Here is a 15,081-nt window from a genome sequence, read left to right on the forward strand (position 1 = left end):
TTTCATTATAATTTTAGATGAATTTTTCACGACCAGACCTGAGCTTGCAAGACAAACGTAATTGGCTTTTAAATATGACAAATGTACTTTTGCTTGAGTCGCATTTACATCGGTTATTTATCAGTGTCTCAATCAGATGCCCCAAATTTTAATTTCTCAACCTTACATTCTAAATCTCTCAAACTGAGTTGTGCCTTTTACAACAACAGGTGTTCAAAATTATGACTTTTTCTTAATTTATGTTATTAAAACCTTTCTGAAGATGAAAGTGTGTGTAATGAGAAGACACAGATTTAAGGTAGTTGAAAAAAGAATACTTTCTCACAAGAAATTGCCATGATCTGGAATGCACTGCTTGAAAGGTTGATAAAAGCAGAATCAATTTTATCTTAAAATGAATTTGATAAATGATTCGAATAGCAAAATTTGCTGAACTGTGGAGAGAAAAGTCAAGCGTGGTACAGGTTGAATATCTTTAAAACATCAGACTCATGATATAAATGGCTGAATGGCCTCCTTTGCAATATGATGCTTTGATTTTAAGCTGTTCAAGTACTTTTGGAGTGAAGTCTTTACTGCATTGTTTGAAATGCAACAACCAAGTTGTGCACAGCGAGCTTCAAGAAACAGCATTAAAAGACAGGTTCATATCAATTTTAAGTATATGTTGAGAAATTTGAATTGGCCAAAAAACAGACTCAACGCTTTCTTTTAAATACTGTCATGTGATATTGCCCATTCATCAGAATGGGCTGAAGAATCCCAAATTTAATATCTCATTTGAGGGATGGCAATTCTAACATGTAGCATTCCCTCGGTAATACACTGTGCTAGTCTAAATTATGCTGTTAATTCTCCAGAGTGAGAATTATACCCAGAATTCTTCTGACTTTCAGCAAATCTGCTGTGATTGAACCACAGCTAATTTTTAAATTCTGTTCGGCGACAAACGGGATACTTTGTTCATTGCTGGATATAGCTTGATTAAACTATTACGGATGCAAATTGTTTAGCGGCTGAGGATTTTTACAGCAGTTAAACAGGAAGACTTTGGTGTTCCCAATTTATTATTGCTTTGAAAGACTTGACTGCTAAATATTGAACAACACACTGGTTGAAAATGTACTAGAACCTGAGCTGCATGTTGCCAGTAAAGTTGGTAAAAATTACCCCTGCTCCATGTAGCACAGAATTTTCTTTAATTCAATTGAAATGACCATGATCAGGTGGGATAAGACGTCCTCGAGGAAGGTGTTTCACCAGAAGAAATATTAACAGAATCAACCTAGGACAGTTACAGAAGAGACCTAAGACAGGAGAAGTATGTAACTCCATTATACTTTCATGGAAGCATCAGGAGAGAGAGAGAGATAGAGATAGAGATAGAGATAGAGAAAGAGAAATAGTGCTCCCTGATTATGATTACAAAGCATATTTGAGAAGAGTTGACTTGGTGCTTATTATAATACCTGAACAGACCTGAATTTTTAAAATAAAATTTGAGGTTGTAGTAGTGCACATGTCGTTCATACAGAAAGAAGAGGCCTACACCAGCAGAAATGTTGTTATTAGCAATCTTCAAGCAGTCACAGCTTATAAACCCTGATTGACTGAAAGTTAGTGAAGAGAGAGTTCCAGATGCGGAAGACTACAGAGATCTGACAGGAAGGTATCCTTATGTGGCTGTTGAAGGCACAGATTTAGGAAACCCATGTTGAGTAACAAATGAGCTAAGATTACAGTTTTAAGGCTCATGGAGGGAGACGTTAACTGAAGAAATAGAATCAATTGACATCAAGTGAATGTGCAACAGTTTACTGAAACAAAACTGTTCTATAGTATCCTAGCTGAACAAGAATTTTCACTGTGAAAATAGGAGTGACTCTTTGCTGAGATTTATGTGTCTATATTGATATAGCCCGAGATAAAGATGATGAATCTTTCTTTCTGATTTTTGTCGTGGAGTGAGATTGAGATGAGGAGAAATTTCTCCATCCAGAGAGTGAGCCTGTGGAATTCTCTGCCACAGAAAGTGGTTGAAGACGAAAAATTAAATGTTTACAAAAAGGAGTTAGATTTGGTTCTTGTGGCTGAAAGGATCAAAGGGTACAGGGAAGAGGGAGGGAGGGAGTGTGGGAGTGGGAACATGGTACAGAGTTGGATGATCAGCCATGATCAGGTTGATTGGCAAAGCAGGCTTGAAGGACTGAGTATTCTGCTCCTCCTATTTTCTATGTTTCTGTGTTTGTATTAAGATTGTTCCTGTTGTTCTTATCTAAGGTTATGTAGTTGATTTTTTCCTTTTTTCACGTAGTAAACCTTTGTGTTCTTCTTGTGTTCTGATACGGATTTTAGTAGCAGTGTGATGCTAGGTTGTACATTCCAAAGACTGGTAGATTGGATCAAAAAGCAAAGCCCTTCGGCTGTTTGCAACAAGCAAGGTACTGAACATATCCAACCAGTCCATGCTTGCAGAATGCTTACTGATGGCCAACATTAAATGTAATTCTGCAATTGGATGATATTTGCTAAATGATTGCGTGTGTGAAGTATGATGCATTTGAGTGTACTGAAAGCTACATTTGTTAATACACAGAGCTGTCTTCTTTGCAGACAGAAAGAGAACATGCATATACTCTACCTATTTAAACACAACAGAATAGGTCACAGCCATTATATGCTTTATTTCTTTGGGCCTTGCCTTGATCAGTGTCAACCTGCCTTGTGTAAAATATTAAGCATGGCAGTTAACTGTCAGTCAAAATTTAACTGGTGAATTTACCATGGCAATGTTTTGACAATGATGTGTCCATTTGCCAGCCCATCAGCACACTCTGTCTTGTCATACAGTATATATGTTGTTTTCCCTTTACTTTGGTATTGTGAATTATGTTTACAATTGCAAGATGAAAAGCTTCAAGATGTGCAGCTTTCTTGGCAGTACTCAAGTTAGTGTTTTGATAAGTACAGCTCTGAATGTATACACTAATTTCAGAAGAGCGATCTGAAGACAATCAAGCTGTTAACAATGCAATTCTCAATGCTTATGAGGTTGCCCTGAAGCTTATTAATTAAAATCTAGGATAGAAGAACGGGAGGTGAACAAGGATAGAAATGCGCACATGGGCAGTAGATAGTGGGCCTAAATAAGGATTAGGAATTGGTGCGGGCTTGGGCGTGGGTCCTGTTCCAGTGCTGTATTGTATATTCAACTGGAGTTAAAATAAAAAATAAGCGCAACAGCTGAAGTAGTGCTACGAAGAAACATTTCAGACGAAATGTGCGCTAGGTATCACAAGAAGAATCTGACGATTAGTGATGAAATATTTAAATAATGATATTTGAGGCAGGTCCTAACTGACCCAGTTTCTAAGGAAGTCAAAACTTCTGGTTGGATGGAAATTGTAGAGGTATGCAAAGGGATGCAGAAGCATCTAGACTTAGAATTGTAGAATCATAGAGAACAAGAGGCCCTTATGCCCACTGAGTCTGTACCACGAAAAATAGACTACTGCCTACACTAATCCCACTTTCCCATACTAGGCGCATAACCTCGAATGTTATGACACTTCCAAGTACTTTTTAAAAAGTTGTGAGGCTACCCGACTCAACTATCCTCCCAGGCAATGCATTCTAGACCCTCAACACCTGCTAAATGTAAAAGAATTCCCTCAAAACTCCTCTAAACTTCCTTCATTTTACTTAGTGTTTTCCCCCCCCCCCGCCCCCTTATTTTTGACCTATCAACTAAGATGAGCCGCTGCTTTCTATTCACCTGCATGTCCCTCATAATCTTAGAGTACTAGCAGTCGCTGGTTATGCAGTACAGAAATGCTGAAGAGTCCAGGTCCAGAAGCTGAGCTAAGTTTTTTTGCTGCAACTGTTTATTACTTGATAATAGCAGTGTCAGATCAGCAACATCCATACCGAGTTGAAGAGATTGCGCCTTCCTCGTGGAACTTGTATTGGTTATGTGCTCTATTCAGCTGAGGATCAAGTTACATCACAGAAAGAAAGAAGCAGACTTTGACTGAAATTGGTGACAAATGCTGTGATGGCTACCAAGCCAATTCATGAGATTAGTCTCAGTGGTGTCTTCTATTTAATATGCTAGTGATAGTTTATGGCTATGACAATTTGCTGTTAGTTTGTTTAACTTGTCTTGATTCTGGAAGTAGGTGTACAAGAGTAGCTGAGAAGATGTCGTGCTTGCTGCATTTTAGTGAAAAATTCTCTCAGCTAACTAAAATCTTGTGGATTTTTCAGATCTTTTCCTATTGAAAAAGAAAAGGTTATTGGTCTGTACCAAGATTGTAACATATTTTAATTAGAATTATAAATGTTTCTTGCACTGGTGTGTGCTGAAAGTGCTTTGACATTATGTAATTTGACCAGAATTCTTGCGCTGGACTTATCGTGTACCAGATTATGTACCTTTGTTTTGCACCTTATTTTGCTGTAAAATCTGCTTTGCCACAGTAGACTAAAAAGTGGCATACTCGATCTGTGTGCGCTGAATGGTGCCTGAGGCACATTGGTCTGCATAACACTCGGCTGCAAATTTTAAGATTTTTCTCAAGCTGCTTCATGGCTTTTGAGATGGCTTTTGCTAACTCCGCCATTTGTGAAAATGAACTGTAGTTTACTGAAATTTAGTCGTTATCTGGATTTAGAAGGACGTGCCAGGAAAGCAGGGGTATTAGTGACTGTGTAACATTGCTATTAAGCTTTTATTTAGTAACAACATTGAATTATTCAACAGTGTGTTGGGATGCAATATGGAAAAGTATTGAGCTTTGTAAGACTTTCCTACATTTCAAATGGTATACTCCAACAACAACAAGTAACAGTGAATGATTTTACCTTTTTTTTTTTCCCTCCTGTGTAATTTAGTTTTATAAATTTTGGACAAATTGGTACATGTTAACAGAAGATAATTGAAATGAACTAAAAGATGAATAAGGACACAAGGGGAAAATTGACGTTAGGGAAAGAGGTATACAGTAATTTGTTTTTTTTATTCATGCATAGGATGTGGGTGTCACTGGCTGGTCCAGCATTTATCGCCCATCCCTAATTGCCCAGAGGGCAGTTAAGAGTCAAACACATTGATGTCTGGGATTACATGTAGGCCAGACCAGGTAAGGATGGCAGATTTCCTTCCTTGAAGGATGTCCGTGAACCGATGGGTTTTTCCTGACAATTGACAGTGGTTTCATGATCATCATTAGACACTCTCTTCCAGATTCTTTATTGAATCATTATTTATTTTTCCACCATCTACCATGGTGGGATTTGAACCCAGGTCCCCAGAACGTTACCTGGTTCTCTGGATTATTAGTTTATTGATGATACGACTAGGCCATTCCCTCCCCTTGGGATAGAATACTTGGATAGGAGGAGACAGCATGATGAAGAATACAAAAAGGTTAGGGGAAATTCCAAAAAAAAACTATGAAGGTGAAGAAGAGCTATGAAATGAAATTATCAAGGAACAAATAACAAAATAATAAAACACTCGGCAGGTATAAATCAAATATAGCAAAATACTTCTGGCAGTAGGACTGCTAGGAGATGAAGAGGACAAAATCACAAATAACTAATAAAGTGGCAGAAATATCGAATAATTCCTTTTACTTCAGTATTTATTAGGCACTCCCATTAGGTAGAAATGAGATCAGAAGATGGGGTTAAATTTTAACTGTATTTAAAATAAGCATATGTTTAAAGCTTCTGAATGGATTGTATCTGTATGAAATAACCAGCGTATTTAAAAAATAAAATGTGCTAAGGTGCTTTTAGAAAGTGCTGTGAAATACTAGACAGCATTGAGCCAAAGGAGATATTGGGTCAGATGACCAAAAGTTTGCCCAGAAGTAGGAGGCTTTAAGGATCATAATTCGTAAAAGTGAGGTATAGAGGTTGTAGGGAGGGAATTCAAGAGCTTCAGGTCATAGCACTTGAAAGAATGGCCATCAGTCATGGAACAATTAAGTCCATTTCGAAGGTGCTGTTTAGAGGATCAGTGCCTATTTTAGTTACTTTTTTTAACTTTTTAAATAGCTATAGAAACTCTAGCTATCTGTTTTTAGATTTCTAACTAACTCCTAGTACTCAGTTTCTCATATTCAGTTCCTTAGTCATTGTTTTCTGTTTTATTTTCAGTCAAGTCCTCTCTATACTTCAGTTTAATACTCTCTCTTTAATTTCCACTGTAAACCATAAACAAGTTATCCTTCTCCAAGAGTGTCTTTCTCACTGGAATGTATCTTTTCTATGTTGTCATTATTGCCTTTAAGTGCCTTATCTTGTCTCTACTGACTTAGCCCATGACCTAATTTTCCAGTTCAGTTCAGCTGATCCTGTTTTTTATATTGCAAGTTTTAAAACACAAGTCTGAGATCTACTCACTTCTCTGTCAAACTGAATGCATGTTACAATCACTGCTCCATAGGGAAGCCTTTAAGGTAATTAATTTATCCTGTCTCCTTGCATACTACCAGGTCTAGAATATCCTGTAGTCAGTTATAGAATGTGCTGCTGTAAGAAAATGTTGCAAGAGAATGAACTAATTTTTCAGACTATCTTTGTCAATCTGTGTTCGGTCTAACTGTAGATTAACGTTACTTGTGGTGAAAGCAACCCATGTCATGACAGGACCAAGGAGGTAGGGGTGGGGGAAGTGCATGGAAGAAGGTGCTCAGGCCCTAAAATTATTGAATTTGATATTGAGTCATGAAGGCTGCAGGTCCCCAAGTGATGTAAGAGGTACTGTTGCTTCAGCTTGTGCTTAGCTTTGCTGAAGCATGGCAGCAGGCCCAAGATAGAAATGTTGACATGGGAATAAGGTGTGTGTTGAAGTGGCAGGCATTCAAAAGCTTTGAGTCATTTTTGTAGTCAGTGTAGGTATTCCACAAAGTGGCTGCCCAGTCTGCACTTCATTTCCCAATGTCAAGGAGACTATATTGTGAGCAGCGAAGACACTAGTCTAGATTGAGTGAAGTGCAAGTAAATTGCTCCTAGCCCTAAGCCTGCTTCACCTGGAAGGTGTGTCTGGGGCCTTGGACAGTGAGGAGGGAGGAAGCAAATGGGCAGGTTTTCCACCTTCTGCGATTTCAAGGGCAAGTACTGTTGGGGTATGGAAAGGTATTGGGAGGAGAGGAGGATTGGATCAAGGTGTCCTGGAGGAAACAGTCCCTGCGGAAGGCTGCTGAGAGGGGAGGGGAATAAGGTCTGGTGGTATCTTGCTGGAGGGAGCAGAATTGACAGCTGTGATGTTTTGGATGTGGATGTTGATGAGGGAAAAAGGCACCCAATTGCTTTTGTGGGAGGGAAAGTAGGGGTGAGGGCAGAAACTGCAGGAAACGGGTTGGACATGGATGAGGGCCCTGCCAACCACAGTAGTGTGGACTCTTCGGTTGAGGAAAAAGATGGACAATTCGGAGGCCCCCTGTGGAAGGTGGCATCAGAATAGATGTGACTGAAATGGAGATACTGAGAGAATGGAATGGAGTCTTTACAGGAAGCACAATGTGAGGATGTATAGTCCTGGAACTGGGAGTCAGTGGGTTTAGAGTGGATATTTGTGGCCAGCCTATCCCCAGAAATAGAAACACATGTTGAGGAAGGGAAGGCAAAGGAGGAGTCAGATGGACCAGGTGAAGGTGAGAGCAAGGTGGAAGTTGGAAGTGAAATTCATAAACGTTTCCAATTCTGGATGAGAGAGGGAATAGCACCAATAATGCCATCAGTGTACTAGAGAAAGAGTAATAGGGAAAGACCCAAATCAGATCAGAACAAGGAATGTTCCATGAACCCCACAAAGAGATGGGCATACTTGGGCCTATGTGGGTATCCTTGGCAATGCCTTTAATCTGAAGAAAGTGGAAGGAGTTAAAGGAGAAGTTGTTCAAAGTGAGGATGAGCTCAGCCAGGTGGAGGAGGGGATAAGGACAGTTCAGACATTTTTCCAGGCAGAAGTAGAGAGCCCTAAGACCATCCTGATGGGGAATGGATATGTAAAGGGATTGCATGACCACGATGAAGAGAAGCAGCTGGTGCCCATGACTTGGAAATTGTGAAATTGACAAAATGTAAATGGGGAGGGACTGCGCAAGGGGAGGAAAAAATTAAGTCCTGATAGGAAGAGATAAGTTTCATGGTGCAGGAGCAGGCAGAAACAATGCTTACCCATCCACTGGGGTTTTGATAAATTCTTAGGCATCCAGTACTCCCATCATCAGGGGCCCTGCCAGAACCTCACCTTAACTTGAACTTTTGTGGATTTTGGGAACGCGGTAGAAGCAGGCTGTACAGGGTTGGGTGACTATGAACTTGAAGGCAATGGGGCACATGGGAGCTCACCAGATGAAATGAAATTAGTGACCATTGTGGGCAAATTAGCCCAGTGTTTGATAATGGCATCATGGTTCAGGAAGAAATGGGAGGTGGTGTCCAAAAACTGGCGCTCACCCTCTGCAATGCAGAGGTCAGTATGCCAGACAAAAACAACACTACCCTTGTCAGGGTAGCTTGCTTACAAAAGCAGGGTTGGATCTGAGAGCATGGAGAGTGGTCAGTTCAGTGGGAGATAATTTCTCTGCCTTGTTCACCCATTCGAACGTAAGGCAACTGATGTCATGTCAACAGTTCTTGATGAGCAGGTTGAGTGCAGGTAAAAGGTCAAAGGGAGTGGGGTAATGGTTCAGGCGGGGAGACAGTTGGAGATGGATGAAGGGGCCTACGTCTCGAGAGGACTCCTGCCCAAAGAAGTGGGCATGATGGTGAAGGCAGCAGAAGAGTTCAGCATCATGTTGTGCATGAAATTCATCGAAGTGGGGCCCAGGGGTATTACTAAAATCTTGATGTTCTGAAGGATAGTCACTGGATCTGAAATGTTGACTCTGCTTTGGCTCCATAGATGCTGTCATACCTGCTGAGTTTCTTCAGCTACTTTATTTTCAGATTTCTGGCATCCTTGCAGTTCTTTGTATTTTGTTGAGCATCAGTTGTGTTTGTCATTCTTATTTAACATCACCACTTTATTACCAAATCTTTCTCAGAAGTTCCCATTATTTCTTCCTGTATAATATCCTACAGTGTAGCTCCTGTTAGGGGACCTATAAACTATGCCTACAAATAACTTGTCTTTATTTTTTTTTAACCCTATCCAAACACACAAGCAGTGTTGCAGTCAAACGACAGTACTGACCCTGTCAGTGCATGCGCAGGCAGCCAATTTGCCTTTATATTAATTGCTGTCCATTCGTTTTGATTGTTAGTGGAATAGCAGAATCATTTCTCAAGGTGTAAAATTTGTAAATCTTGATGTTTAGGGAGACTTGTACAAAGATCTAAAGCAAGCAGTCACAGCAGGCAATTAGGAAAACAAATGACCTATGTTGCAAGGGACTTACAGTGCATGAATAATTAGGGTGTCGTGATTCACTGGTGCAGCATACTGGAATTTGGAGTTCTGCTATTTCTGGCTTCTTAAGTTAGGTTTTAAAAAAAAATACAAAGAATTCCCAATTTACCTGATATTCATATCCAAGTTAGTAGAAATCACAGATCAGGTTTCTGTACTTAACAACAATTACGATTTATCACAAGTAATTAGACTCTAGCTGCAGGTATCAGTTATAAACCTCAGCCTATAACTCTTAATGAACTGTCTTTTTTTTTGTGTCTAATATGTATAAAATGGGTTATGAGCAGAGGTAAACTAGGAAACCAGTTCACTAGTCATTCGCAAGGATTGCCAAGGTGATTTTTGATTCTTGTGCTGATCAGAACACTGCTTCCCTGTTATCCTCTGGATGCGTACATTTGGTTTGCAAGAGGCACAGTGTGTCTAGTTCACTAGTAAAAGGTCTCTGACTTTTCAATTAGAAGTCACAGCTCACAACAACTGCTGAAGGAAAGATAAACTGGTTTTCTTCAGGATTTAAGTGCTCTTTACTACAGGGAACAGGGAAAGAGAGTGTTCCTAAGCTGATGGTGGTCTGAAGTCTTCTCCATGTTTTGTTCATATCCCAAAGCTGTTCAGCTACCTGAGAACCAGAGCCATAATTATCGGCTGGCAGAAGACATTTGTCATTGGTGACCTGCCACAAATCAGTCCATTCATTATTGCCAACCGAAGCTCCATTTGTAAATAACCCTTTGACTCCAGTTCAGCTACAATCATTGCTGTAACCCCCTCTGTACAAACCACGTTTATAATGAGTCATCAGTAATCACTTGCTGGTCCACTTAGAAAATTCTGCGTCCCTAGTCATTGGTTCTGCATCCCTAGTCATTTGGTTCTGTAGGTTCTCATCCGACTGATGAGCTGATCCTAGAGCAGCATCTCCAACTACACGTTTGGCAGATGTTTCTGGGAGGTGGAGTTGGTCCATGGCCTTGAGATTGCTGGCATACTTTTCTCCATTTCATTTTCGCTACTTCCTCCTGCTGGTGGGTGTTCTCAAAGAATTGAGACCCTTCATACAGAATGTTCCTCCAAATCGGTTCCTTCTGAACAAGGGTCTCCCACACATTGACATCTATGTTGCATTTCTTGAGGGTAGCCTTCAGGGAGTCTTTGAAATGCTTCCTTTTGTTGTCCTCTTATTCGAGTGTCTTTCTTCAGCTAGGTGAAGGAGATTTGTTTTGCTATTCAGAACTTGGACACCCTAAGCATGTGGCCAGCCCTTCAGATTTGGTTTCAGATGATAATGGCCTTGATGCTGGTGCTGTTGGCTTTTTAAGGATGCTGATGTTAGTACTCCTGTCTTCTCAGCTGTCTTGAACAGCGTTGATGGTACTTCTCCAGGTCCTTGAGGTGACAATATGTAGTCCAAGTATTAGAGCCAGGAATTGCTTTCTCTGACTGGGGAATCTAGAGCAAGGTGCTACAATTTCAAGAAAAGACATGATTGTTTAAGATTGAGATGAGAAATTTCTTCATTTAGGCTTCATAATCTTAGGAATTCTCCACCTTCAGAAGGTTGTGGATACATCAGCATTGAATATGAGGCTGAAATGGGAAGATTTGTAGTGTCTTGGGGAAAATGGAATCGAAGTCTGATATCCGCCATGATCGTGTTGAATGCGCAAGATTTTTTTCTCCCTTTTGTAATGCTAGATATCTTCACAGTCACTACCCAGATAGTGTTAGCATGAATTTGGGAGTTTATCTTCACTGCCGACTGTACTGTACCCTTTCAGTGGTCAACCTTGATAGATTTGACAGGACCCTGTTGCTGTGAAACCATTCAGAGATAGTAAGAGCTGCAGATGCTGGAGTCAGATAACACCGTGTGGAGCTGGGGGAACACAGCAGGTCAGGCAGCATCAGAGGAGCAGGAAAGTTGACATTTTGGGTCAGGACCCTTCTTCATATTTCAGAAATCTCTGAAACCATTTGCTTGATTACAAAATGTCCAATTTAAGTTGAGTTCTTAGTCTAAACCACAGGATAATGGCCTGCGCTTAATGAGACTGACCTGCAGTTAGCTTCTTGACCTTTTCCACTTAGTGATTGTCCTTGATCAAACAGGCCATTCCATCACCATTTTCTTAAATCACTTTATGTTGTATTCCCCTTACCCTCGAACACTTTGATACGCTCAAAAAAAATTGCACCTTCAATTTTTACAGCTAACTTGCAGACGTTTTATTCTTGTATCTTTTCAATTAAATGTTATACAGAGACACGCAGCCGAACCAAATCAGCATTCTCCCTCTTTATTTGTAATACAGTAAAATTAAACCTTCAAGACCTTCAATAGTTACTCTATTAATTAACCAAACTTTTGAATAACCAATCCCAGACTTGGCTGATGATTAATTCCAGACACCAGTTTTGTACCTTAAACAAAAGATTTAACAATTTATTAAACATGCAATAACTTCAGCAGCAGAAAAATTAAACAACAGAGTAATCTACTACATGTATGTGCTTTAAATCTGAAATGTTTGTTTTCAGTCCTAATTCGCACAAAAGACAGGCAAACACAGTTAAGGGATAAAGGAAAGAAAATAACAAAACTGAGCACTTTCTTAAATGTTTTTCACAATGCGTTGTTTCACAGGCATAAATGTGGATTCTTGGTTGTTTTTCTGGAGGTATCGATTTGGGTCACCTTTTCAGTTCCCTCAGGTAAAGGTAGTAATACTTCTAACTCAATTTCCTTTTCACTGGGCTTCAAAAACCTGGGAGGGGAGGTTAGGCAAGGAGCTTTCAAATCTTCATGCTCTGTCATCAGCAGACAAGACACCTCCTCTTCTCTTCTCAAAGTACATTTCAAAAAACCGCGTCAACTCTGGCCCCACTCTGAGACTGTGACCGTCTTTTCCCAGGGCCTCTGTTACCATTCAGCATCCTCCAGCTGCTTGAATGTAGGGTCTGTCCCAGACTTGCTGCAATCAATTGTCAGTTCCTGATCTTGTTAATAGCCAACTTTTTACTTTCTAGAATCATACAGCTTGGAAACAGACTCTTCAGACAATTAGTCCACGCCGACAATATTCCCAAACAAAACTAGTTTCGCTTTCTTGCGTTGACCCATATCCGTCCAAACCTTTTCCTATTCATGTATTTATCCAAGTGTCTTTTAACTGTTGTAACTGTACCTGCATCCACTACCTGCTCTTGCAGTTCATTCTACACTTGAACCAGTCTGTGTTTTTAAAAAAAAAAAGTTGCTCCTTGTGTCCTTTATAAAAGTTTCTCCTATCGCCTTAAAAATAGTTTTGAACTATTGTTGCTGAGTTTTGAACTCCCCCACCCTAGGGAAAAGTCCCTTGTTTATTCACATTATCTCATGACCTTAACCTCAATAAGGTCACTCCTCAATTTCATAGGCTGGGACGTTCTTCACTGCAGCATATCTTTGTAACTCTTTGTGACTGTTCTTGGCAACATCTTGCTAAATCTTTTCTGAACCCTCTCCAATTTAATAATATCCTTCCTATAAAAAGGAGGCCAGAATGGACACAGTCTTCCAGAAGAGGCCTTACCAACGTCCTGTACAATCTCAACATGGCGTCCCAACTCCTGTACTGAAAAGTCTGAGCAATGAAGGCCTTCTTAATGACCCTGTCTATTTGTGATGCAAATTTCAAACAGTTATGTACCTGAACTCCAAGGTCTTTTTGTTCTACAACACTTCTCATGGCCTTACTTTTAATTGTATAAGTCCTGCCCTTGTTTGTTTCACCAAAATGCAATACCTTGCATTTATCCAAATTAAAGTCCCATCTGCCACTCCATGTTCCCCTCTATTGGCTACGTGAATAGTAATTCACTTGAGGTACTGGCTGTTTCTAGAATCTCTTGTAACACTGTGTATAGGCCTGTTACTATATTAATACCAAACAGCAATGTCTTGTATTGGCAAAGGTCTGATGCAAAATGGCAGTGGAAGAGTAGGATGCTTCAGCCAGAGCTCATCTGCTCAGGCTGTTTTTTTTTCTTTCTCTTCTTTGTGTTTTCTTTTCCTCTCCTCTTTCTTCCCAGCGATGTCATGAACTATTAGCCTCAGCACGGACTTGAACCCCTAGCCTGAGCAAGGACCTGGTAAGGAGTCCTCCCAGCTGGGCATGTCAGTCTCCATAATACTCATTTTCAAAATAAACCCATTTTGGTCTCGACATTTGTTTTCAGCTATGTTTGCTCTTGATGAAGAACCTGAATCATCTTGCTTGATCATTAAGCTCCAACAAAACAGTTTCAAATTCTTCTCACCAGTTTAAATGCCTTATCATAGATTGATGCCATTAAAACCATTACAGTACGCAATACAGCTTTCAATTTGCCAAAGGTATCTGGTGTTGATTTGTCTGTTCAGATTTCTTGCTTTTAACAAGCTTGTCAAACTATAGTCCTGAAATTTAGAATGGAGTTCCAATAAAATCCACCATTACCTATATATTGCAATGTTTCGCATTTTATTTCAGGCCTGGGAAAATTCAAGATAACCTGAGTGGCCTACTTCTGCTCCCATAACCTATGTTTGTGTTTGTATACAAGGCAGCTATGGATTGCGAGTATTTGACTGGGTCCATGGCTGGCCTTTAAAGTTGGCATGGCACCTGAAGAAATAGAATCAACAGGGTGTCGTAGGGATGGAGCATAGATAATAAGGCAAATTTGGGAAAGTAGTGTGAGGAAACTCACTAGGACTAATTGGAGAAAAGCTCTTCATGAATCTCTCCAAAAATGACACTAGGGTTGATTGGTGAAATTCAGCCATATAATTGAAGAGTCAGACTTTGCCTTTGTATACTCAATCCATGGGTACAGCAACTTCAGAAAATGAACGAATGCCCCTTTTCCTTACTGGTTCTGCTGGCACGACAGTTGAACAATGCCTGGATGCATTTTCAGCAGAACAGGGAAGATTTCTTGTGCCCTTCCTTTTGTAACTCCTGATGTTAGAGTGAAAACCTAATCTCATGTGTTGCTCACAGTTGAGAGAAGAGTGGTAGTTGGAGCTGTGGTCTTATGCTTTTTTTTTTGAGAACTATGGATGAAATGGCAGTTCCCAGACTGATGTTTACATAGTTTAAAAACTTAAAAATCGTTGCTGTTTCATTCTGTCGAATTGTGCTTTCATGTTATGTATTGTGTTAGTTAAGATCTGGAGCATACTCCCACCTGTTGTCTTTTAGCCAAGGTTGTTCACTTTCTAGCTGTCTGAGCCATAAACTTGAATGGCTGCCATTCTTTCAGATTTTATTGGGATAGAAAATGCAACTCCTTTCCAAGAAGGCCATTGTCAATGAGTTCCATTTATCCCTGGAATGTTTATTTAATTTCAAGTATCTCTTATGATCCTTCTTGAGAGTATTGTCCGGTTCCAGTTGCAGTTCAGTCTGCCAAATAATCATTTGACTTGGGAACCATGTTATTAGCCTGCTTTGTGTTTATTTTTAAAAGTAGATTACAGTTTCTAACAAAATCTGTTATTTTAACTACTCATTTGTGATATTATGTATCATTGATCTCTAGAAATATTTTTCAACTGTAAAGCTGTTTTAAACACAACTGAAAATGTGGCTTACCTAAGTTATCTTTCCTGGAATCAAAATGTC

The 15,081-nt window shown here is 39.8% G+C and overlaps 1 protein-coding gene across 7 annotated transcripts in view; it reads left to right on the forward strand.

Moving 5' to 3' along the window:
* Nucleotides 1–15,081, forward strand: part of ccdc88ab (coiled-coil domain containing 88Ab) — a 342,694-nt gene that overhangs the window by 93,106 nt on the left and 234,507 nt on the right. The gene's annotated exons all lie outside the window — the stretch shown is intronic.

This window comes from Rhincodon typus, chromosome 9 (assembly GCF_021869965.1).
Source record: "Rhincodon typus isolate 14 chromosome 9, sRhiTyp1.1, whole genome shotgun sequence".
Taxonomy (NCBI): domain Eukaryota; kingdom Metazoa; phylum Chordata; class Chondrichthyes; order Orectolobiformes; family Rhincodontidae; genus Rhincodon; species Rhincodon typus.